This window comes from Staurois parvus, unplaced genomic scaffold (assembly GCF_062004578.1).
Source record: "Staurois parvus isolate SC_StPar_1 unplaced genomic scaffold, SC_StPar_1.0 ptg000426l, whole genome shotgun sequence".
NCBI lineage: Eukaryota > Metazoa > Chordata > Amphibia > Anura > Ranidae > Staurois > Staurois parvus.
Window position 1 is genome coordinate 4413166 of NW_028318222.1, and position 26496 is coordinate 4439661.

At 46.7% G+C, this 26496-nt stretch overlaps 1 long non-coding RNA gene across 1 annotated transcript; it reads right to left on the bottom strand.

The window, feature by feature from the left end:
• Positions 1-754: 754 nt before the first annotated feature.
• On the bottom strand, positions 755-25742 carry LOC149454493 (uncharacterized). Its single transcript, XR_016314205.1, has 3 exons — positions 25555-25742; positions 2131-2188; positions 755-1091 (listed from the first exon to the last, which is right to left on the bottom strand). It is a non-coding gene; the product is annotated as an uncharacterized LOC149454493 (long non-coding RNA).
• Between the last annotated feature and the right edge of the window lie 754 nt (positions 25743-26496).

Here is a 26496-nt window from a genome sequence, read left to right on the forward strand (position 1 = left end):
ACAACTGTGTTTCATTTTATGACTGATATTGTCGAATGACAAGACATTTTATGATTCTGAATTATATTGCAGCTTACCAGTCATTAGATGTGATGGCTACATCAGATTTCTTTTCTTGGGCTCTTTTCCCCTCTGTTTTTCCTTTGTGATCTGGTCATTAACCTCCTGTAATAATGAGACACCACTCCTAATGAATGAGGCACAACAGACACCAGCATTGCCAGTCTGGGGGGGAGGGGAGTGTTTTTCATGTAATAGTAAATTTAAATACACTAACAAATTGAAGCCAAACTCCAGGTCATACTTTATAATCAGTTACAGCAAACATTTTTCCCCCCTTTTGGGATAAAGATTTTACACAAACATATAAAAGCTGATATAAAAGCTGATCATTGTAAGCACCCCTGTTAGTGGTAAATGGTTTGTCACATCACTGTAACTGATACATTCTGCTGGAGAGCTTGACTTACTGGCTGGTTCACCAGATGAGAATTGAAGAACAAAAACCTAAAAAACAATGAATGCAGCCATCACATTTAAGAATTGCTAAGTTGCAATATAATAAATGGTTGCTTTTTGGGTTTAATACCGCTTTAGGTAAATATATATATATATATATATATATATATATATCTTTATCAACACTTTACTAAAAATTGCCTTGGCAAGTCCTATCATAAAATGTAAAGAAGGTCCCTTTAGTATACAAACAACATCCTTTTGTAATGAGGACAATTGGTATACATCATTATATGTATTATTATTATTCAGGATTAATTTAGCGCCAATAGTTTACACAGAGCTTTACAACATAAGGGCAGACTGTACAGTTAAAATACAATTTAATATAGTAGGAATCAGAGGGCCCTGCTTGTTAGAGCTCACAATCTAAGAGGGAGGATCAAGACATACAAAAGGTGATGATCAAAGGTATTTACCAATATATTACAAAGCAAAATGATTATTATCCATATGTTCCTCCTTTCTGAACATAAATTCAAACTAACTATGTAGATCTAATAGTCTATCCATCGTGTTTCTTGGAGAGGCGTCCATTTTATCAAGGATGTATGTGCAGCTAACAGTGTGTCCTTTAGAAAGAAACATATACTGTAAATATTATTAAAATTGTCCCATAGTGTATATATTATGTATATTACATCATGTTACATAACAATTAGACCAGAACTTTAACCACTTGCCCTCCAGAGGATTTACCCCCCTTCCTGACCAGGCCATTTTTTGCGATACAGCGCTGCGTTACTTTAACTGACAATTGCGCAGTCATGCAATGCTGCACCCAAATTAAATATAAGTCCTTTTTTCCCACAAATTGAGCTTTCTTTCGGTGGTATTTGATCGCCTCTGTATTTTTTATTTTTGCAGTTTAAACAAAAAAGAGACCAACAATTTTGAAAAAAAAAAATTTTTTTTGACTTTTTGCTATAAAACATATCCAGTAAAAAAGAATTAAATCAAAATTTGGCCTAAATTTAGGCCAAAATGTATTCTCCTATATGTCTTTGCAAAAAAAAATTACAATACATGTAAATTAATTGGTTTACGTGACAGTTATAGCATCTACAAATGGTGGCATATATACTGGAATTTTTTTTTTATACTAGTAATGGCCACAATCAGTGACTTATAGTGGGAATTAAAGACTGCATTCTGACAATGAACTGACTAACTGCCACTGACATCCCAATGACACTAATACAGTGATCAGTACTAATAAAAAGCACTAACACTGTACTAATGCCAGTGGACAGGAAGGGGTTAACATCTGGGGTGATCAAAGGGTTAACTGTGTGCTGTGTGTGTTTTACTGTGTGCTGTGTGTGCTTTACTATGTAAACATGCTACTCTATATTTCTCTGCTGTGCAGAGAAGGATACAGCAGCATGTTACTGCTGGCAGGAGAGAGACCGACCTGTGTTCTATACACATAGGTCTCTCCCATGTCACTGTTCCTCGATGATCGCCGGGTGGTGGCGGTGAATCTCCGGCCAGGACCCGTTGATCGACATCTGTAGCCATCAATGGCGGCATGGGTAGGGCGATTATGGTGATAACCCCTCCATAACAAAACAAAGCAAAAATACCTCCTAAAGGATAGATCCCACTTACAGGTTCCAGGGTGTGCCCATGGTCCACCATGTTCAAAGGAGAAAACTCGCTGCATGTCCTAGGAAGCAAAGAAGAGGTAAAAAAAGGAAAGAACTCATTCTTGTACAGTATATCCCACCAATGTCCAGTGTGCGTCATACACCATGTGATGACATCACTGGAAGTGACAAAATCAAGTCAGTCAAGTCTTTCCATAAATGACATCACAGCACCGAGATGCGCACTGGAATTCACGTGGACACACACCAAATTTATCCAAATGTGCCATAGGAGGGGCTGCAATAAAAGAGCCCATTGGAAACCATCCCATCCTAGGATTAGGCACCACTTCTCCTCCAGTGGCCCATTCTACTGTCACCAGAGGGTGGCATTCCCACATATGATTAAGTGGAAATAGGGGAGGAAACAAACTGAGTAGAAATTGAACCTTTCTGCGCACCTAAAATCACACTATACAAAGCGCGATCACAAAATATGTGCAAATGTGAGGTTTAGCAATTAAATCGAAAAAAGAATACAACATACAAATACACACAGTATAAATAGTATACCATATCTGTTGCAAAAAGGTTACAAAACTGTTGATTTAATTTAACCCCATAGGTATGGTAGCTTTCAGCCTATGGATCCACCTGCATTCTGCTTGAAACAATCATTTATCAAGATCTCCACCTCTACTTGAAATCGAAATCCAAAGCAATAAAGCTGACTTTGGAAGGATCATATTTATGATACATGGCAAAATGTCAACCAATGGGTGAAAATAATCACCATCTTTGATGTCTCTTATATGTTTGTGCATTCTTCTTCTGAATTCACAATTAGTTTTTCCTACATAAAATGAATTACATGGACAAACTAAAAAATAGATAACTACAACTGTGGAGCAAATGTCAGAATATTTGGGTTTGAAAATATCCCCATTTGGCAGTCTCTATTCCCTACTTGTGGAAATATAGCTGCACTGATTACAAGAGCCACATTTGAAGGTCCCTGTGATTAAAGGATAATAGTTATCATGTTCCTTGTCAAAATGACTATGTACCTATCAGGGGCAGACTGACAACTCATGGGGCCCCCGGGCAGTAAGAGATAATGGGGCCCCCTGTGCCCCCACCTACACTCAAGCACACCCACACAACACCCTACCTACATATTGCAGCTCAGCTGCATAGAAGGTGCATTTACTTATTTACTGCAGCAAAAACTGCATGGATGTTCCCGGCTTCTTTGTGTAGAAGCCACTGGGCACTTTCAGGTTTAAAGATGGCTGCCATGTGAGGGAAGTGAAAGAGAGAGGGGAGTGAGAGGGTGAAAAAGAGAAGGAATATGAGAGAGAGAGAAGGAGGAGGAGAGAGAGAGAGAGAGGAAGGGATGAGAGAGGGGTGTGTTTTAAATTGCGCTATAAATTGGGCATGGCTTAAAAGGGGAGTGGTTAAATAGTGTCTCAGATGACTTATATAGTGCAGAATGAGGTAATGTTAAATAGGGAATGTACAGTATGGAGTGTATGGCGGTGGGTAGTATGTACAGGGAGAGGAGTGCAGAGTGTATGGCGGTGAGTAGTATGTACAGGGAGAGGACTGCGGAGTATATGGCGGTGGGTAGTATGTACAGGGAGAGGAGTGCGGAGTGTATGGCGGTGGGTAGTATGTACAGGGAGAGGAGTGCGGAGTGTATGGCGGTGGGTAGTATGTGCAGGGAGAGGAGTGCGGAGTGTATGGCGGTGGGTAGTATGTACAGGGAGAGGAGTGCGGAGTGTATGGCGGTGGGTAGTATGTACAGGGAGAGGAGTGCGGAGTGTATGGCGGTGGGTAGTATGTACAGGGAGAGGACTGCGGAGTGTATGACGGTGGGTAGTACGTACAGGGAGAGGAGTGCGGAGTGTATATGTACAGGGAGAGGACTGCGGAGTGTATGACGGTGGGTAGTACGTACAGGGAGAGGAGTGCGGAGTGTATGGCGGTGGGTAGTACGTACAGGGAGAGGAGTGTGGAGTGTATGGCGGTGGGTAGTACGTACAGGGAGAGGAGTGCGGAGTGTATGGCGGTGGGTAGTACGTACAGGGAGAGGAGTGCGGAGTGTATGGCGGTGGGTAGTATGTACAGGGAGAGGACTGCGGAGTGTATGGCGGTGGGTAGTATGTACAGGGAGAGGAGTGCGGAGTGTATGGCGGTGGGTAGTATGTACAGGGAGAGGAGTGCGGAGTGTATGGCGGTGGGTAGAGATGAGCGAATCGAAGTATCTGAAGTGGAATTCGAGTCGAATATCGGAAAAATTTCGATTCGTGCCGAATCCGAAAAATAGCCTAATTCGGATGCGCGAATCGAAATTTTTCAGAAAATGGCGGCTGACATGTGCGGCGACGGAGCGGGGATGTCTGGGAAGGCGCGCAGACAAGGCGCGCTGACCCATAATGCATTCCTCAACTACATGTGATCGCATCAGCCAATCAGCAGCCAGCCAGCCAGCACTGTGTAATGGTCGAGCTATAAATAGCGGCCATTTTGGAATTCTTCATTTGCCTGCAGTTATTGAACAGAGGCAGACCGCTCTGTACTAGGGACAGGGACAGAGTTAGGGCCACAGAAACGATAATTGGGGACAGAGAAAAGTTACTTAGGGACAGAGAACCATTACTCAGGGACACAGACTTGTTAATGAGGGCCACAGAATCGTTATTTAGGGACAAAGAAATGCTAGTTAGGGCCACAGAATTCATACTCAGGGACAGACAGAATTGTTACTCAGTGCCAGAGAATTGTTACTTAGGGCCACAGAAACGTTATTAGGGCCACAGAATTTTTACTCAGGGACAGACAGAATTGTTACTGAGTGCCAGAGAATTGTTACTCAGGGACAGACAGAATTGTTACTGAGTGCCAGAGAATTGTTACTTAGGGCCACAGAAACTTTAATTAGGGCCACAGAATTTTTACTCAGGGACAGACAGAATTGTTACTGAGTGCCAGAGAATTGTTACTCAGGGACAGACAGAATTGTTACTGAGTGCCAGAGAATTGTTACTTAGGGCCACAGAAACTTTACTTAGGGCCACAGAATTTTTACTCAGGGACAGACAGAATTGTTACTGAGTGCCAGAGAATTGTTACTCAGGGACAGACAGAATTGTTACTGAGTGCCAGAGAATTGTTACTCAGGGCCCCAGAAACTTTACTTAGGGCCACAGAATTTTTACTCAGGGACAGACAGAATTGTTACTGAGTGCTAGAGAATTGTTACTCAGGGACAGACAGAATTGTTACTGAGTGCCAGAGAATTGTTACTTAGGGCCACAGAAACTTTACTTAGGGCCACAGAATTGTTACTCGCACAGACACAGAATTGTTACTCGCACAGACACAGAATTGTTACTGAAGGCCACAGAACTGTTACTTAGGGCCACAGAATTGTTACTCGCACAGACACAGAATTGTTACTCGCACAGACACAGAACTGTTACTGAGGGCCACAGAACTGTTACTTAGGGCCACAGAATTGTTACTCGCACAGACACAGAATTGTTACTCAGGGCCACAGAACTGTTACTTAGGGACAAAGAAACGCTAGTTAGGGCCACAGAATTCATACTCAGGGACAGACAGAATTGTTACGGAGTGCCAGAGAATTGTTACTCAGGGCCACAGAAACTTTAATTAGGGCCACAGAATTTTTACTCAGGGACAGACAGAATTGTTACTGAGTGCCAGAGAATTGTTACTCAGGGACAGACAGAATTGTTACTGAGTGCCAGAGAATTGTTACTCAGGGCCACAGAAACTTAGGGCCACAGAATTTTTACTCAGGGACAGACAGAATTGTTACTGAGTGCCAGAGAATTGTTACTCAGGGACAGACAGAATTGTTACGGAGTGCCAGAGAATTGTTACTCAGGGACAGACAGAATTGTTACTGAGTGCCAGAGAATTGTTACTTAGGGCCACAGAAACTTTAATTAGGGCCACAGAATTTTTACTCAGGGACAGACAGAATTGTTACTGAGTGCCAGAGAATTGTTACTCAGGGACAGACAGAATTGTTACTGAGTGCCAGAGAATTGTTACTTAGGGCCACAGAAACTTTACTTAGGGCCACAGAATTGTTACTCGCACAGACACAGAATTGTTACTCGCACAGACACAGAATTGTTACTGAAGGCCACAGAACTGTTACTTAGGGCCACAGAATTGTTACTCGCACAGACACAGAATTGTTACTCGCACAGACACAGAACTGTTACTGAGGGCCACAGAACTGTTACTTAGGGCCACAGAATTGTTACTCTCACAGACACAGAATTGTTACTCAGGGCCACAGAACTGTTACTTAGGGACAAAGAAACGCTAGTTAGGGCCACAGAATTCATACTCAGGGACAGACAGAATTGTTACGGAGTGCCAGAGAATTGTTACTCAGGGCCACAGAAACTTTACTTAGGGCCACAGAATTTTTACTCAGGAACAGACAGAATTGTTACTGAGTGCCAGAGAATTGTTACTCAGGGACAGACAGAATTGTTACGGAGTGCCAGAGAATTGTTACTCAGGGCCACAGAAACTTTACTTAGGGCCACAGAATTTTTACTCAGGGACAGACAGAATTGTTACTGAGTGCCAGAGAATTGTTACTCAGGGCCCCAGAAACTTTACTTAGGGCCAAAGAATTTTTACTCAGGGACAGACAGAATTGTTACTGAGTGCCAGAAATTGTTACTCAGGGACAGACAGAATTGTTACTGAGTGCCAGAGAATTGTTACTTAGGGCCACAGAAACTTTACTTAGGGCCACAGAATTGTTACTCGCACAGACACAGAATTGTTACTCGCACAGACACAGAATTGTTACTGAAGGCCACAGAACTTTTACTTAGGGCCACAGAATTGTTACTCGCACAGACACAGAATTGTTACTCGCACAGACACAGAACTGTTACTGAGGGCCACAGAACTGTTACTTAGGGCCACAGAATTGTTACTCGCACAGACACAGAATTGTTACTCAGGGCCACAGAACTGTTACTTAGGGACAAAGAAACGCTAGTTAGGGCCACAGAATTCATACTCAGGGACAGACAGAATTGTTACGGAGTGCCAGAGAATTGTTACTCAGGGCCACAGAAACTTTAATTAGGGCCACAGAATTTTTACTCAGGGACAGACAGAATTGTTACTGAGTGCCAGAGAATTGTTACTCAGGGACAGACAGAATTGTTACGGAGTGCCAGAGAATTGTTACTCAGGGCCACAGAAACTTTACTTAGGGCCACAGAATTTTTACTCAGGGACAGACAGAATTGTTACTGAGTGCCAGAGAATTGTTACTCAGGGACAGACAGAATTGTTACTGAGTGCCAGAGAATTGTTACTCAGGGCCACAGAAACTTTACTTAGGGCCACAGAATTTTTACTCAGGGACAGACAGAATTGTTACTGAGTGCCAGAGAATTGTTACTCAGGGACAGACAGAATTGTTACTGAGTGCCAGAGAATTGTTACTCAGGGCCACAGAAACTTTACTTAGGGCCACAGAATTTTTACTCAGGGACAGACAGAATTGTTACTGAGTCCCAGAGAATTGTTACTCAGGGACAGACAGAATTGTTACTGAGTGCCAGAGAATTGTTACTCAGGGACAGACAGAATTGTTACGGAGTGCCAGAGAATTGTTACTCAGGGCCACAGAAACTTTACTTAGGGCCACAGAATTTTTACTCAGGGACAGACAGAATTGTTACTGAGTGCCAGAGAATTGTTACTCAGGGCCACAGAAACTTTACTTAGGGCCACAGAATTTTTACTCAGGGACAGACAGAATTGTTACTGAGTGCCAGAGAATTGTTACTCAGGGACAGACAGAATTGTTACTGAGTGCCAGAGAATTGTTACTCAGGGCCACAGAAACTTTACTTAGGGCCACAGAATTTTTACTCAGGGACAGACAGAATTGTTACTGAGTGCCAGAGAATTGTTACTCAGGGACAGACAGAATTGTTACTGAGTGCCAGAGAATTGTTACTCAGGGACAGACAGAATTGTTACGGAGTGCCAGAGAATTGTTACTCAGGGCCACAGAAACTTTAATTAGGGCCACAGAATTTTTACTCAGGGACAGACAGAATTGTTACTGAGTGCCAGAGAATTGTTACTCAGGGACAGACAGAATTGTTACTGAGTGCCAGAGAATTGTTACTCAGGGCCACAGAAACTTTACTTAGGGCCACAGAATTTTTACTCAGGGACAGACAGAATTGTTACTGAGTGCCAGAGAATTGTTACTCAGGGACAGACAGAATTGTTACTGAGTGCCAGAGAATTGTTACTCAGGGACAGACAGAATTGTTACGGAGTGCCAGAGAATTGTTACTCAGGGCCACAGAAACTTTACTTAGGGCCACAGAATTGTTACTCAGGGACAGACAGAATTGTTACTGAGTGCCAGAGAATTGTTACTCAGGGCCACAGAAACTTTACTTAGGGCCACAGAATTTTTACTCAGGGACAGACAGAATTGTTACTGAGTGCCAGAGAATTGTTACTCAGGGACAGACAGAATTGTTACTGAGTGCCAGAGAATTGTTACTCAGGGACAGACAGAATTGTTACGGAGTGCCAGAGAATTGTTACTCAGGGCCACAGAAACTTTACTTAGGGCCACAGAATTTTTACTCAGGGACAGACAGAATTGTTACTGAGTGCCAGAGAATTGTTACTCAGGGCCACAGAAACTTTACTTAGGGCCACAGAATTTTTACTCAGGGACAGACAGAATTGTTACTGAGTGCCAGAGAATTGTTACTCAGGGACACATAATCGTTGAATTAAAGAGTATGTCAGACAACATGCAGAGGAGTGGCAGGGGAGGCAATTTTTTAGGAGCGAGCAGACGTGGCAGCAGAGGAAGGGGTCGAGGCAGCACTATTCGCAGCCAGAGGCCAGTGCTCCCGGTGTCATCCAGCGGTCGTGTCTCCACCGACAACCCTGCCGTCATTGATTGGTTGGCTCGGTCGTCTTCCTACAGCCAACGGTCGGTGGGTACGTCAGACACAACCGTTAGTTGGCATGGCCCGGGAGCAAGCCCACTGAAATCACATGTCCTCTACCTGCCCCTGTCCTTTGCTGTTCCCTCACCAAGCGAAGTATCGCATGCTGTGGGCTCAGCCCCACTGTACAGTGAGGAAGAGCTAACAGAGGGCGGTCAGGAACGGGGGGAGACATCGGCCTTTTCAGCAGCCAGGCGAAGAAGTACTGGCGAGGAGAGTGGCTCTGTAGCCGGTCTAGAGACAGGTCTGTCTCCTGACCCAGACGCAGCCGAGGGGGCTAGTAGTGAGGCGGAGACCGTACCTGATGATGAGGAGGTTGATCGCACTTGGCTGCCTCGTCGTCATCAGGCAATTTCTTCCGCATCATCAGGAGAAGAGGGTGCCAGCTTGGCAGCGAGCGAAACAGTCGGTGGGTTGCCCAGGAGGCAGCAGGGTCGCATCAGTGTCAGTGGAGCCAAACGGCCACGGAGTAGAGCACCAGCTCCACTGCAGCCTACCACCACGGCCAGTAGTGGTGCCGGTGCGCACGGAGGAAGTAGCAGTCAGCCAGTGAGGAGTAGCGGGGGCAAAGTTTCCTACTCGGTGGTGTGGCAATTTTTCGTCAAGCCGCCCGAGGAAGTAAACGTAGCCGTATGTCGACTATGTGGCCAGAAATGCAAGCGTGGCCAGGGGGCCCATGTTGGGACTACAGCGTTGCGTCAGCATATGCAGCGTCACCATTCGTTGGCCTGGGAAAACCGTGATAAAGATACGGCGGTTCTGCCTGCCCCAGCCCCCGCTCCATCACCCGCTCCGTTACTTGCTCCGTCACCCGACGTCGTCAATCACCCTCTATCAGCCAGTCAAGGCTCCAACACCTCTGCTGAGGGGAGTTGTCGCTCGTTGGCATCTTCCGCTCGTTCAGATGCTCCTTCTCCTGCTACTCCTCTTCTCGGATTCCGTCAACAGTCTTTCTTGGAATCCGTTTCCAAGAGACAACAGTTTGCGAGCACGCACCCGACGGTGCAAAAGCTGAACGTCCTCCTGTCCAAGTTGCTGGTGCTGCAGTCCCTCCCTTTCCAACTGGTGGACTCAGCACCTTTCCGAGAAATGATGGCTTGTGCCGCGCCGCGGTGGAGAGTGCCAAGCCGTCATTTCTTTGCCCAAAAGGCAGTGCCAGCCCTGCATTCACATGTAGAAGAGATGGTGGGCCAGTCTTTGAGCATGTCGGTCTCTGCCAAAGTGCACGGCAGCGCCGACGTGTGGAGCTGTAACTACGGTCAGGGACAGTACATGTCATTTACGGCCCACTGGGTGAACGTGGTGCCGGCACAGCCGCACCAGCAACTTGGACAGGTCACGACGCTTTTGCCTCCACGTTTGCACGTCCTTGGTCCAGCAAACATGTCCGCCTCTACCACCTCTTTTTCCGCCGTGTCCTCAGCCGCCACCCCCGTGCCAAGTCCCATTACCCGACCGGCATATCACATGTGCAGGGCGCAACGGTGTCACGCTGTGCTGCACCTGGTATGCCTTGGCGAACGTAGTCACACAGGGGAGGAACTGCTGAGTGTAATGAACAGAGAAATCGACAGATGGCTGTCTCCGCGCAAACTTAAAATCGGAACCATGTTGACCGACAACGGAAAGAACATGGTGTCTGCTCTGCGTCAAGGAAGGTTGTGCCATGCGCCATGCATGGCTCACGTGTTCAATCTGGTTGTCAAGCGGTTCCTAAAATCCACCATCCCACTGCAAGACATCCTTAAAATGTCACGTAAACTGTGCATGCATTTCAGCCATTCCTACACCGCAAAGAACACCCTCATTGAGCTGCAGCGGCAGAACGGAATTCCACAGCATCGCCTGATCTGCGACGTTGCAACAAGGTGGAATTCAACCCTACACATGTTAGACCGCCTTTACGAGCAGCGAAAGGCCATCACCGATTTCCTTATGTTACAAGCGGATAAAGGTACTCCCCTGTGTAACTTAGATGTCAGCCATTGGCAGATCATGCGTGACACCTGCCGCTTGCTCAGGCCCTTTGAGGAGGCCACGCTATTCGTGAGTCGGCAGGACTATGGGATGAACGACGTCATTCCTCTGTTGCACGTCCTGGAACAAATGCTGTTAACAATGGCTGGTCAGGGTGCGGTAGACGTGGCGCACAGATCTCAACGCCACATGACCCCTGTGGGAGCAGGACAGGAAGAAGAGGAGGAGGTAGAGGAGGACATTTGTGCTCAGGAATTATTGAGTGAAATGGGTGGTTTTTCCACTCAGCGGACAGGAGTGGAGGAGCAGGAGCATCTGGTAGAGGAGGAGGAGGAGGAGACAGAGGACCCAGACGCACCGTGGCAGTATGCTGTGGAGATGGAGGCAGGGAGTCCCTCGCATTCCTTGGCACAAATGGCCCATAGCATGCTCGGTTGCTTGCGTAGCGACAGCCGAATAATAACCATCAGACAGAGGGATGACTTTTGGCTGTCCACCTTGTTGGACCCTCGCTACCGGTCCAAAATGGTGGCCTTTTTCACACCTGCTGAGAGGGAGGCCAAAATTACGTACTATAAAAACCACCTATGTAGTCAGTTGGTCTCTGCCTTTGTGCGCCAACGTCCATCCTCAGACACTGTGGGCCCTGTGCGCTCGCGTTCCGCTGGCATGGCAGCAGGGGAGGGGTGGGGTGGTAGGAGCAGTGGCAGCTCCACCAGCAGCGGCTGCCTCAGTCTGCAGTCGATGATGAGTAGCTTTCTTCACCAGCGCAGTGAGGAAACTACTAACCAGCCGCAGCAGCAGCAGCAGCATCAGGTGGACCTGGAGCAGGAGCTCAAACAACAGGCTTGGGCCTACTTGGACAGCACCCTGCCAACCGAGGTAGACAATCCCCTTGACTACTGGGCAACGAAACTTGACCTTTGGCCCCAACTAGCTGAATTTGCCCTTGAAAGGCTGTCATGCCCGGCCAGTAGCGTGGCATCGGAGCGCGTGTTTAGTGCGGCAGGAGGTATTGTAACTCCGCGGAGGACACGACTGTCCACCCAAAGTGTGGAGAGACTCACGTTTGTGAAAATGAATCAGGCGTGGATTAGTCTGGATTTCAAACCACCAGTTCCTGACACAACTGACTAAATCCGCCATGAATCATGCCTCAAACATGTGCCACTTTCAGGTCTCCTCACACACTGCTGGTGTGTTGAATTTTTTGACATAGGGTGCTGGCAGATTACGGGCCTCCTATAGCTGCTGCCAGGCCCCTAATCTGCCATAGGCCCCTATATACCGCCTCCTCATGCTGCTGCCAAGTCCAGAGTCTCTCATGGGTCCCTGTACGGCCTCCCATTGCTGCTGTCTCCATCGCCACACTCTGCCATGTGCCACATTCAGGTCTCTTCACACTGCTTGTGTTTTCAATTTTTTGACATAGGGTGCTGGCAGATTACGGGCCTCCCATAGCTGCTGCCAGGCCCCTAATCTGCCATGGGCCCCTATATACCGCCTCCTCATGCTGCTGCCAAGTCCAGAGTCTCTCATGGGTCCCTGTACGGCCTCCCATTGCTGCTGTCTCCATCGCCACACTCTGCCATGTGCCACTTTCAGGTCTCCTCACACACTGCTGTTGTGTTGAATTTTTTGACATAGGGTGCTGGCAGATTACGGGCCTCCCATAGCTGCTGCCAGGCCCCTAATCTGCCATGGGCCCCTATATACCGCCTCCTCATGCTGCTGCCAAGTCCAGAGTCTCTCATGGGTCCCTGTACGGCCTCCCATTGCTGCTGTCTCCATCGCCACACTCTGCCATGTGCCACATTCAGGTCTCTTCACACTGCTTGTGTTTTCAATTTTTTGACATAGGGTGCTGGCAGATTACGGGCCTCCCATAGCTGCTGCCAGGCCCCTAATCTGCCATGGGCCCCTATATACCGCCTCCTCATGCTGCTGCCAAGTCCAGAGTCTCTCATGGGTCCCTGTACGGCCTCCCATTGCTGCTGTCTCCATCGCCACACTCTGCCATGTGCCACATTCAGGTCTCTTCACACTGCTTGTGTTTTCAATTTTTTGACATAGGGTGCTGGCAGATTACGGGCTTCCCATAGCTGCTGCCAGGCCCCTAATCTGCCATGGGCCCCTATATACCGCCTCCTCATGCTGCTGCCAAGTCCAGAGTCTCTCATGGGTCCCTGTACGGCCTCCCATTGCTGCTGTCTCCATCGCCACACTCTGCCATGTGCCACTTTCAGGTCTCCTCACACACTGCTGTTGTGTTGAATTTTTTGACATAGGGTGCTGGCAGATTACGGGCCTCCCATAGCTGCTGCCAGGCCCCTAATCTGCCATGGGCCCCTATATACCGCCTCCTCATGCTGCTGCCAAGTCCAGAGTCTCTCATGGGTCCCTGTACGGCCTCCCATTGCTGCTGTCTCCATCGCCACACTCTGCCATGTGCCACATTCAGGTCTCTTCACACTGCTTGTGTTTTCAATTTTTTGACATAGGGTGCTGGCAGATTACGGGCCTCCCATAGCTGCTGCCAGGCCCCTAATCTGCCATGGGCCCCTATATACCACCTCCTCATGCTGCTGCCAAGTCCAGAGTCTCTCATGGGTCCCTGTACGGCCTCCCATTGCTGCTGTCTCCATCGCCACACTCTGCCATGTGCCACATTCAGGTCTCTTCACACTGCTTGTGTTTTTAATTTTTTGACATAGGGTGCTGGCAGATTACGGGCCTCCCATAGCTGCTGCCAGGCCCCTAATCTGCCATGGGCCCCTATATACCACCTCCTCATGCTGCTGCCAAGTCCAGAGTCTCTCATGGGTCCCTGTACGGCCTCCCATTGCTGCTGTCTCCATCGCCACACTCTGCCATGTGCCACTTTCAGGTCTCCTCACACACTGCTGTTGTGTTGAATTTTTTGACATAGGGTGCTGGCAGATTACGGGCCTCCCATAGCTGCTGCCAGGCCCCTAATCTGCCATGGGCCCCTATATACCGCCTCCTCATGCTGCTGCCAAGTCCAGAGTCTCTCATGGGTCCCTGTACGGCCTCCCATTGCTGCTGTCTCCATCGCCACACTCTGCCATGTGCCACATTCAGGTCTCTTCACACTGCTTGTGTTTTCAATTTTTTGACATAGGGTGCTGGCAGATTACGGGCCTCCCATAGCTGCTGCCAGGCCCCTAATCTGCCATGGGCCCCTATATACCACCTCCTCATGCTGCTGCCAAGTCCAGAGTCTCTCATGGGTCCCTGTACGGCCTCCCATTGCTGCTGTCTCCATCGCCACACTCTGCCATGTGCCACATTCAGGTCTCTTCACACTGCTTGTGTTTTCAATTTTTTGACATAGGGTGCTGGCAGATTACGGGCCTCCCATAGCTGCTGCCAGGCCCCTAATCTGCCATGGGCCCCTATATACCGCCTCCTCATGCTGCTGCCAAGTCCAGAGTCTCTCATGGGTCCCTGTACGGCCTCCCATTGCTGCTGTCTCCATCGCCACACTCTGCCATGTGCCACATTCAGGTCTCTTCACACTGCTTGTGTTTTCAATTTTTTGACATAGGGTGCTGGCAGATTACGGGCCTCCCATAGCTGCTGCCAGGCCCCTAATCTGCCATGGGCCCCTATATACCGCCTCCTCATGCTGCTGCCAAGTCCAGAGTCTCTCATGGGTCCCTGTACGGCCTCCCATTGCTGCTGTCTCCATCGCCACACTCTGCCATGTGCCACATTCAGGTCTCTTCACACTGCTTGTGTTTTCAATTTTTTGACATAGGGTGCTGGCAGATTACGGGCCTCCCATAGCTGCTGCCAGGCCCCTAATCTGCCATGGGCCCCTATATACCGCCTCCTCATGCTGCTGCCAAGTCCAGAGTCTCTCATGGGTCCCTGTACGGCCTCCCATTGCTGCTGTCTCCATCGCCACACTCTGCCATGTGCCACTTTCAGGTCTCCTCACACACTGCTGTTGTGTTGAATTTTTTGACATAGGGTGCTGGCAGATTACGGGCCTCCCATAGCTGCTGCCAGGCCCCTAATCTGCCATGGGCCCCTATATACCGCCTCCTCATGCTGCTGCCAAGTCCAGAGTCTCTCATGGGTTCCTGTACGGCCTCCCATTGCTGCTGTCTCCATCGCCACACTCTGCCATGTGCCACATTCAGGTCTCTTCACACTGCTTGTGTTTTCAATTTTTTGACATAGGGTGCTGGCAGATTACGGGCTTCCCATAGCTGCTGCCAGGCCCCTAATCTGCCATGGGCCCCTATATACCGCCTCCTCATGCTGCTGCCAAGTCCAGAGTCTCTCATGGGTCCCTGTACGGCCTCCCATTGCTGCTGTCTCCATCGCCACACTCTGCCATGTGCCACTTTCAGGTCTCCTCACACACTGCTGTTGTGTTGAATTTTTTGACATAGGGTGCTGGCAGATTACGGGCCTCCCATAGCTGCTGCCAGGCCCCTAATCTGCCATGGGCCCCTATATACCGCCTCCTCATGCTGCTGCCAAGTCCAGAGTCTCTCATGGGTCCCTGTACGGCCTCCCATTGCTGCTGTTTCCATCGCCACACTCTGCCATGTGCCACATTCAGGTCTCTTCACACTGCTGGTGTGTTGAATTTTTTGACATAGGGTGCTGGCAGATTACGGGCCTCCCATAGCTGCTGCCAGGCCCCTAATCTGCCATGGGCCCCTATATACCGCCTCCTCATGCTGCTGCCAAGTCCAGAGTCTCTCATGGGTCCCTGTACGGCCTCCCATTGCTGCTGTCTCCATCGCCACACTCTGCCATGTGCCACTTTCAGGTCTCCTCACACACTGCTGTTGTGTTGAATTTTTTGACATAGGGTGCTGGCAGATTACGGGCCTCCCATAGCTACTGCCAGGCCCCTAATCTGCCATGGGCCCCTATATACCGCCTCCTCATGCTGCTGCCAAGTCCAGAGTCTCTCATGGGTCCCTGTACGGCCTCCCATTGCTGCTGTTTCCATCGCCACACTCTGCCATGTGCCACATTCAGGTCTCTTCACACTGCTGGTGTGTTGAATTTTTTGACATAGGGTGCTGGCAGATTACGGGCCTCCCATAGCTGCTGCCAGGCCCCTAATCTGCCATGGGCCCCTATATACCGCCTCCTCATGCTGCTGCCAAGTCCAGAGTCTCTCATGGGTCCCTGTACGGCCTCCCATTGCTGCTGCCAGGAGGCAGCAGGGTCGCAGCAGTGTCAGTGGAGGCAAACGGCCACGGAGTAGAGCACCAGCTCCACTGCAGCCTACCACCACGGCCAGTAGTGGTGCCGGTGTGCACGGAGGAAGTAGCAGTCAGTCAGTGAGGAGTAGAGGAGGCAAAGTTTCCTACTCTGCGGTGTGGCAATTTTTCGTCAAGCCGCCCGAGGAAGTAAACGTAGCCGTATGTCGACTATGTGGCCAGAAAGTCAAGCGTGGCCAGGGGGCCCATGTTGGGACTACAGCGTTGCGTCAGCATATGCAGCGTCGCCATTCGGTGGCCTGGGAAAACCGTGATAAAGATACGGCGGTTCTGCCTGCCCCAGCCCAGGGTTCCATTTTGTCATAGGGTGCTGGCAGATTACAGGCCTCCCATAGGTGCTGCCAGGCCCCAAATCTGCCATGGACCCCCGTACCGCCTGGTCACGCTGCTGCTGGACCCACAGTGTGACCTGGGTCCCTGTACCGCCTCCCATTGCTCCCACTCTGCCATGTGCCACTTTCAGGTCTCCTCACACTCCTGCTGGTTTCCATTTTGTCATAGGTTGCTGTATGGCCTCCCATTGCTGCTGCCTCCACCGCCACACTGTGGCTCCAAACACTGGTTTTGGCCCCGTGACTGGCCAAATGAGTGAAGTGTGCGGTGATTCTAAGATCGACGGCACTCATCTGCATGTCATACTGAGTGACAGTATTATTTCTCTTCCCCAGCAGACTCCAAGGGCATTTAAATTAAAGGTACAGTGTTCTGCACTAATATTAAGTCTCTCTGAAGCCTAGAAACACCCTTTTTTAAGTTAAATTCACAGCGAATTTATTCGACTCGAATCGAATATTGTCCACGAATTCGCCGAATCAGTCGAATCGAATTTTTCATTTCTTCGCTCATCTCTAGCGGTGGGTAGTATGTACAGGGAGAGTAGTGCAGAGTGTATGGCGGTGGGTAGTATGTGTAGGATGGTGTCAGTAGGTGGTGTCAGTAGTTCTTTATTTATATTAGTATTATTTTATTTATTTTTTTACAATTTTATGATTTGTTTTACAAATTAATGTTTTATTATTTTTATCATTTATTTTCAAAATGCTTTTGGGTGGCCAGTGGGTGGTATCAGTAGAGCAATGGCATGGGTGTCAGAATTTTTTAATTTTTATTATCTAATTTTGTAATTATTTTTTACAATTTATTTCTGTACTATTTTTTTCACAATGATTTTGTGGGGGCAGTGGACAGTGTCAGTAGGGAATGAACAGGAAGTACTAGTATATAATGGGCTGTCATTAGATTTGGATGAATAAACAGAACCTGTACCCCCTTATCCCCTTATATTGGAAGGAAGGGAATGGAAGGAAGGAAGGAAGGAAGGAAGGAAGGAAGGAAGGAAGGAAAGGGAGGGAGGATGGGAGGGAGGGAATGAATGGAGGAAGAAAGGGGAGGGAAGGAAGGAGGGTGGGAGGAAAAAATGAAAGGAGGGGATGAAGGAAGGAAGGGAAAGAAGAAAAGGGAGGGAGGGAATGAATGAATGGAGGAAGGTAGGAATGAAAGAAAGAAAGAAAATGGACGGAGGAAGGAATGAAGGAAAAGGAAGGAAGGGGAGGGAGGGAGGGAGGGAGGAAGGTATAAAAAGAGAGAGAGGGAATGAAGAAAGAGGAGGGAAGGAAGGAGGGGTGGGAGGAAGGAAGGAACAAAGGAAGAAAATAAAATGGATGGCCAAAGCAGGGGCATACTGACCAATCGAGCACTTGGGCATTGCCCAAGGGCCCAGGGTCAGTTGGGGGCCCCATGAAATGCCCCTGGTACCTTTTTATAGGCTTTTTTGGGTGTGCTTTGAGTGTGGGCAAGGACACAGGGGCCCCGTTATCCCCTATTGCCTGGGGGCCCCATGAGTTGTCAGTCCACCCCTGGGCCAAAGTAATGAAGGTAAAGGAGGGATGGAAGGAAGGAAGGAAGGAAGAAAAGGGATGGACTAGATGGAGGAAGGAAATAAATGGATGGAGGAAGGAATGACGGAAAGGGAATGAAGGAAGGAGGGGAGGGGAGGAAGGAAGGAAATGAAAGGAGGGGAGGAAAGAATGAAGGGAGGGGATGGAGGAAGGAAGGAATGAAGGGAGGGAGGAAGGGAGAAAGGAAGGAATGATTGAAGGATGAGGAGGGAGGGAATGAAAAAATGAAGGGAGGGGATAGAGGAAGGAATGAAGGTAAGGCAGAAAAGGGAGGGAGGAAATGGAGGAAGGAAGAAAATTAATGGAGGAAGGAAGGAAGGAAGGAAGGAAGGAGAGGGAATGGATGGAGGAAGGAAGGAGGGAAATTGATGGAGGAAGGAAGGAAGGAAGGAAGGAAGGAAGGAAGGAAGGAAGGAAGGAAGAAAAGGGAGGGAGGGAATGGATGAAGGAAGGAAGAAAGGAAAGAAGAGAGGGAAGGAAGTAAGAAGAGGGAGGGAGGGAATGGATGGAGGAAGGAAGGAATGAAGGAGATGAAGGGAATGAAAGAAGGAAGGAAGGGAGGAAGGAAGGAAATGAAAGGAGGAGAGGGAGGGATGAAAGAATGAAGGGAGGGGATGGATGAAGGAAGGAATGGATGGAGGAAGGGATGAAGGAAGGGAGGGAAGGAAGGAAGGAAGGAGGGGAGGGAGGAAGGAAGGAAGGAAGGAAGAAAAGGGAATAAATAGAGAAAGGAGGGAAGGAAAGGGAACGGAGAAAAAGGAGGGAGGGATGGAGGAAGGAAAGAAATGGATGGAGGAAAGAATGAAGGAAAGGGAGGGAAGGAAGGAGGGGAGGGAGGAAGAAAGGATATGAAAGGAGGGGAGGGAGGAAAGAATAAAGGTAGGGGATGAAGGAAGGAAGGAATGAAGGGAGGGAGGAAGGGAGAAAAGAAGGAAGGATTGAAGGAAGGAGAGGGAAGGAAAGAGGGGTGGGAGGAAGGAAGGAAATAAAATGGATGGCCAAAGCAGGGGCAGACTGACCAATCAAGCACTCGGCCCAGGGTCAGTTGGGGGCCCCATGAAATGCCCCTGGTACCTTTTTATAAGCTTTTTTGGGTGTGCTTTGAGTGGAAGGAAGGAAGGAAGGAAGGAAGAAAATTAATGGAGGAAGGAATGAAGGAAGGAAGGAAGAAAAAAGAGGGAGGGAATGGATGGAGGAAGGAAGGAAGGAAGGAAGGAAGGAAGGAAGGAAGGAAGAAAAGAGAGAGAGGGAATGGATGGAGGAAGGAAAGAAGGAAGAAAAGGGAGGGAGGGAATGGATGAAGGAAGGAAGAAAGGAAAGAAGGGAGGGAAGGAAGTAAGAAAAGGGAGGGAGGGAATGGATGGAGGAAGGAAGGAATGAAGGAGATGGAGGGAATGAAAGAAGGAAGGAAGGAAATGAAAGGAGGAGAGGGAGGGATGAAAGAATGAAGGGAAGGGATGGAGGAAGGAAGGAATGGATGGAGCAAGGGATGAAGGAAGGGGCGGGAAGGAAGGAAGGAAGGAGGGGAGGGAGGAAGGAAGGAAGGAAGAAAGAAAAGGGAATAAATAGAGAAAGGAAGGAAGGGAAGAGAAAGGAAGGGAAGGGAGAAAAAGGAGGGAGGGAGGGATGGAGGAAGGAAAGAAATGGATGGAGGAAAGAATGAAGGAAGGAGGGGAGGGAGGAAGAAAGGATATGAAAGGAGGGGAGGAAGGAATGAAGGGAGGGAGGGAGGGAGGAAGGGAGAAAGGAAGGAAGGAAGGAAGGAAAGAAGGGAAGGAAAGAAGGAAGAAAAGGGAGGGAAGGAATGGAAGGAGGAAGGAAGGAATGAAGAAAGGAGGAAGGAAAGGAAGGGGAGAGAGAGAAGGAGAGAGAGAAAGAGAGGGAGAGCAAGAGGGAGGGAGGGAGAGAGAGGGAGGGGGAGAGAGAGAGAGATAGGGAGGGAGGGAGAGAGAGAGCTTTCAGCTGCTTCATTGAAATCCATGCAGGGAGATCGGTGCTGTCACTGTCCCTCCCCTGCACCGATCACCTCCGACTTTGTTACTGATACATATAATCCATGGGGGGGAAAGTGTGTGCAGGGTGTGTGTAGTGAACACCCCGCACCCATGGATGATATGCCTCTCACTTTCCCACTCCTCACCGGCTCCATCACCAGCACAGTGTCCGGACCCGTCACCAGACTCCCTTTGCCACCATGTGAAGTGACAGATGAGCTACTTCTGGGTCAGGATCTGAGACTGCCTCTTCCTCTGCTCCCTACACTGTCACTGGACAGTGATCCTCTCACGGGCCCCCTACTGACCCCCGGCCCTTGGGCAAAGTCCAAATGGTCAGGTCGCCCCTGGTACCTATGTATTCTTCAAGGAATATGTTGGTTTAAATGTGATTTTAGGATAATCCTTAAAGAGGTTGTAAACCTTTGACATGAAATATAGACAAAGTATATCCTTCTATAGTGTGTGCTTGTCTCAATCCAGACCATCAAGTGTCATTTCTACCTTTTTCCTTGTTCTTCTGCTGTCTGCATGAGTCACTTCTGGCAGGTTTTCCTGACACCAAGAGAAAAAAGATGACGGGGTAGGAACTGCAGCACACAGTCTGTGATTGACAGCCTCATCTCTGGTAATATGTGCTATGTGAAGGGGTGTGTTGCCCTTCCCCCCAGTTAGCTCTCAGTGCTCCCCTCATTGAGCTCTGCAGAGTGTAATTTCACCATCCCGCTTCCTGCTTTCTGAAAGCTCAGAGAAGCTTTATACATTCGGCACTTTGAAAGGTTGTAGAGAAGAGAGGGCTGCAGATAAACAGGCACAACTTTATGTAGCAGGGTTTGCGTCATCTGTGTGTATCACCTGAAGCTAGTTACTTTACTGGGTATATGTAAGGGTTTACAATAGCTTTAAGAAACTGACAGAACACTGCAACATTTCAAAGCAGATACCAGTGTCTAGAAAGGATATTGCTGATTTCCACATGCTGTCAAATATATGCCGTTATCAGCCTAACTGAAGGAAGATTATCCCAACTGAAAATTTTATGTTTAAAAATAAGATTCACTCTTTTCTGTGTTTTGGCCCGTAAGTATGCCTTTTTGAGGGTTCTGGTGCTGTATCCCCTCTGCTTCAATCTAATATAATTTAGCAGCTGATTTATAATTCTGTTTGTCATAACAGATAGAATCTGAGATAGTGTCCATAAGGGATTGTTTTGATGAAAGACTAGAGACATGCAGAATAATATTAATGGCTGTTGTGCTATGATATAGCTATTATATACCTATTGTTTTCTGTTCTGGATCCCCAAAAAAGGTCAAATCTAAAAATGACATGTTCTGTTAATCATATTTGAATGTAAAGGCCAAACTATATGCTTTTTATTCAGTGCAGTCATAAATTCACAGAGTAATGTTTCAGTACCAATCTATATAATCAGGATATCGTCAATGTATCTGTGCAAGGTCAAAATATGGCACAGGTACAGCAACAAGTCATTTAGGCACAATTATCTGCTGCCCAGTGCTCATAATAAAATGTCCTGTACTTTGAACCTTCACCCTTTCCAAGAAAAAGCAGAGTCTTCATTCAGTTAGCTAATACTTAACCCTCAGGCTTGCACTAAGTGTATTGCAGTGCAGTCATTGACTTTCTTCAAAGTCAAAATTAGCATTTTTGACAAGATGCTGGATATTTACATTTCCAAATTGAAATTTTACAAGAAAAGTGTCTCTAGTGAATTGCCTCTTAGTACTAACTGCAGACGTGCTTTATTTAGAAAGTCAGAGAATCACTTTAAGCTGATCATGATTAGAGGTAATTGAATCCAAGATACCTAAGCCAACTTTAGCAGTGTTGGTTAACTTGACTATAACTATAGCATAAAAATATATATTTTTTTTAACAGATAAAGATTTCATTTGATATACCGTTGTAATAAAAATATTGCTCTGTCTAGGCTGACAGGTGAAAAAAAAATTGCTGTTCTTATTTTTGTAATATAATTGTATCGGGCATTTACAGTGGACACAGGATCAGAAGGAATTCTGAGAAGCTGGGTTATGTTGGCAACTTCAGGAAAACAAAAAAATTGTTGAACAGGCAGCGAAACCCCTCTTACTCCCTTCATGCTTCAGTCCTATGCTAGTGTCCTAGGGGAATGAACGTATTTTCTCTTCAGAGAAACATGAACAACATTTTTTTCCCTTTTATCAAGTTTGGCTCTAGATTCAGAGGTCTCATGGCCAAGCAATGGATGCTCAGGTCACTGGGGGATCACTTCAACCTGAACTATGCCATTCGTCCTCTGAAGCTCCTCTCTAAAATGTTCAGATCTAATCAGACTCTTCCAGGCTGTCTGGATCTCTAGTTCCTAGGAATGGTTTAGCAATCTGTTTTATTGCTGCTGGTTTAATGGCACAGCTGTTGAAGCCCAGGTTCTAGGTGATAAGGGTCTGCCCCAAATCCGTGTTTCCTACACTTCTTAAAGCTATGTAATCTATCTCTCATAAGGTCTACCATCCATGGAATACATACCTTTCATGGTGTGAAGCACAAAAAATTCCATTCCAGAAAATATTCCTGAGTTTTGTGAATGAATGAGGGGACATCACAGTCACAGCCACTGCTCTTGACCATTGCAGTATAGGAAGATCACTGCTGTGGGGAGTATCCATCATCACTAGAGGGATGATTTTAATAGTGGGCGGCAGAACATGGGATTTGCTTCTGTAAATGGTGCTGTGCACCCCCCAATTTTTTTTAAGTGAGTACAGCTTTAGGGTGGACACCACACATTATTGCTATACAAAGTATATTCTAAAAACGAATATGTTTCTGTATTTTGTTTCCTAATTCAAAGCCCAGTTAATGGAGATTCGTGTCCTTTTTATAATGTGACTGGAAACTGCCCAATTTTATATGTTAACAATATGAGGCAAAGTAAAATTATTGCAGTTATTATGTGCAATTTAATAAGTCTTTGGCAGCTGAGAATATATTATTTTAATGTAAAATCATCAATTATCCTCTTGCTGTTTGAATAGCGCCTTTAAGCGACAATGAGTATATAGCATTCAGGTCTTCTCCAAAGTGGGGGAACTGATATTTTCTTCCTTATCGCTTATAATTGTATCCAGTTTGAAATGCTACTAGAAAGATAACAACGATTTTTTTTCTGCGGCGGTATCCCAAGTCGGGAATAATTTGAGCTTGAAAAAGAACAAATAATAGTAATTGTTACCCATTCTGAATGACACTGAGGACATTTTAATCAGTGCTTTCACTGCGATATAATACACTTCAAAGAGAAGTTTCCAGTACTATACACATCTCTCTTTGAATATAACCTCAAGTTCTTACTAATGGGCTTTTACCATGCTAAGCCCAAAGGTGTTATTGGCTTTTAGAGGGCATACAGTGCCTTGAAAAAGTATTCATACCCCTTGAAATTTTCCACATTTTGTTATGTTACAACCAAAAATGTAAATGTATTTTATTGGGATTTTATGTGATAGACCAACACAAAGTGGCATTTAATTGTGAAGTGGAAGGAAAATTATACTTTTTTTTTTTTTACAAACATGTATCTGAAAAGTGTGTCATGCATTTGTATTCAGCCCCCTTTATTCTGATACCCCTAACTAAAATCTAGTGGAACCAATTGTCTTCAAAAGTCACCTAATTAGTAAATAGAGTCCACATGTGTATCATTTAATCTCAGTATAAATACAGCTGTTCTGTGAAGCCCTCAGAGGTTTGTTAGAGAACATTAGTGAACAAACAATATCATGAAGGCCAAAGAACACATCAGACAAGTCAGGGATAAAGTTGTGGAGACAAAGCAGGGTTAGCTTATAAAAATATATTGCAAGCTTTGAACATCTCACGGAGAACTGTTCAATCCATCATCCAAAAATGGAAAGAGTATGGCACAACTGCAAACATAAGACATGTCCGTCCACCTAAACTAACAGTCTGGACAAGGAGAGCATTAATTGGAGAAGCAGCCAAGAGGCCCATGGTAACTCTGGAGGAACTGCTGAGATCCACAGCACAGGTGGGAGAATCTGTCTCCAGGACAATTATTAGTCATGCACTCTACAAATCTGGCCTTTATGGAAGAGTGGCAAGAAGAAAAATATTGTTGAAAGAAAGCAATAAGAAGTCCCATTTGCAGTTTGCAAGAAGCCATGTGGGGGACACAGCAAACATGTAGAAGAAGGTGCTCTGGTCAGATGAGACCAAAATTTAACTTTTTGACCTAAAAGCAAAATGATATGTGACAGAAAACTAACATTGCACATCACCCTGAACACACCATCCCCACTGTGAAACACGGTGGTGGCAGCATCATGCTGTGGGGATGCTTTTCTTCAGCAGGCATAGGGAAGCTGGTCAGAGCTGATGGAAAGATGGATGGAGCCAAATACAGGGCAATCTTAGAAGAAAACCTGTTAGAGTCTGTAAAAGACTTGACACTGGGGTGGAGGTTCACCTTCAGCAGGACAATGACCCTAAACATACAGCCAGAGCTACAGTGGAATGGATTAGATCAAAGCAAATTCATGTGTTAGAATGGCCCAATGTCCAATTGAGAATCTGTGGCAAGACTTGAAAATTGCTGTTCACAGACACTCTCCATCCAATCTGACAGAGCTTGAGCTAATTTGCAAAGAATCATGGGCAGAAATGTCCCTCTCTAGATGTGCAAAGCTGGGAGAGACATCCCCAAAAAGACTTGCAGCTGTAATTGCATTGAAAGGTGGTTCTACAAAGTATTGACTCCGGGGAGCTGAATATAAATGTATGCCACACTTTTCAGATATTTATTTGTAAGAAATGTTGAAAACCACTTATCATTTTTTTTCCACTTCAGAAATATGTGCCACTTTGTGTTGGTCTATCACATAAAGTCCCAATAAAATACAATTACATTTTTGGTTATAACATGACAAAATGTGGAACATTTCAAGGGGTATTAATACTTTTTCAAGGCACTTTTAATATGGCAGTATAAAATCAGATACTTGTAAAGAGTGGAACCATACATTTTTATCCCTCTGAGTTTTGTTGCCATTTTGTTTTTTCTCTTTTAGCCATATTAAAACCACAGTTATCTTGAATTTCCTGCTGTTTAGTTTCTTGGATCTTAAGCTAAACTCCAGACAAACAGCTAACTACATAGATAAAATATATTTTAGAGGGCTGTTTTACAGGCCCAAACATTTGTATTTCTGTCTACTTACTGCAACTCTGCTCACTTCTTCTGTCAGCATGCTCCTTCCAATGCAGCACAACCGATTGGCTCCTTGTGCTACTTTTCCTTCCTCTGGTCTGAATATTTCTGTATAGGCTGCAGAGGCTAATACCAGTTCAAATTCAGGCATTTGCAATAATCAATTATTTTTGTGTTAAACATTTCTCTTCAGTTCAACTTGGGGGATTCTAAAAAAAGAAGAAAAAAAGATTTTGTTAGCAGTAATATGGTCAACTAGACAAAGAAACAAGCATTATGATGAGATCCTAAGTTGGGGGTGATGGTGAAATAGTGTACTTACAGTTCACCCTCTCTGAGTCTATATGCTTGGAACCAAACTACTAATTGATAAGGGTGTCAGTTTACCTAATCTTCTAGTCTTCAGTTTTGGTTGTACTGACACAAGAGTCTGACTACATACAATTGAGTTTCATCACTTTCTCTAAAAGTGCCCATAAACATAACATCCAGTATCCACACTCCTGTCCTGCTATCATGCTGGTCCAACTACTGCAATAATCTTACATCACTGACCCAGTGTCATGGTCAAGGGTTAGGCTCAGAGGTCAGTAGCTGTAGCAGTAGTGAGGCTCCCAATGACCAGCAGGATAGGCATACAATCAGGTCATCCTGGCGGATGGTGCAGGTTCACCTGAAGTGTGGAGTCTAAACACCATCTGGTATTCACCAGAGTTCCTGATGGAGATGGGTTTTGCTGAGTGTTATTACCAGGTTGCAGTCCGCATGAGTGCCCCACAAGGAGGAGAACATCTAAGCAGGTGCAGTCTCTTTTCTCCTACAGGTGGTGCACAAGTCGCAGTGGCCTTGTAGAGGGAGAGGAAGTCAGGAGGAACTTGTTCCTCTATGGTTTCCTGGGTCATTGGGAAGAAATCTGGTTGGATGTCACTGTCCCATGTGACTCTGGTGGCCA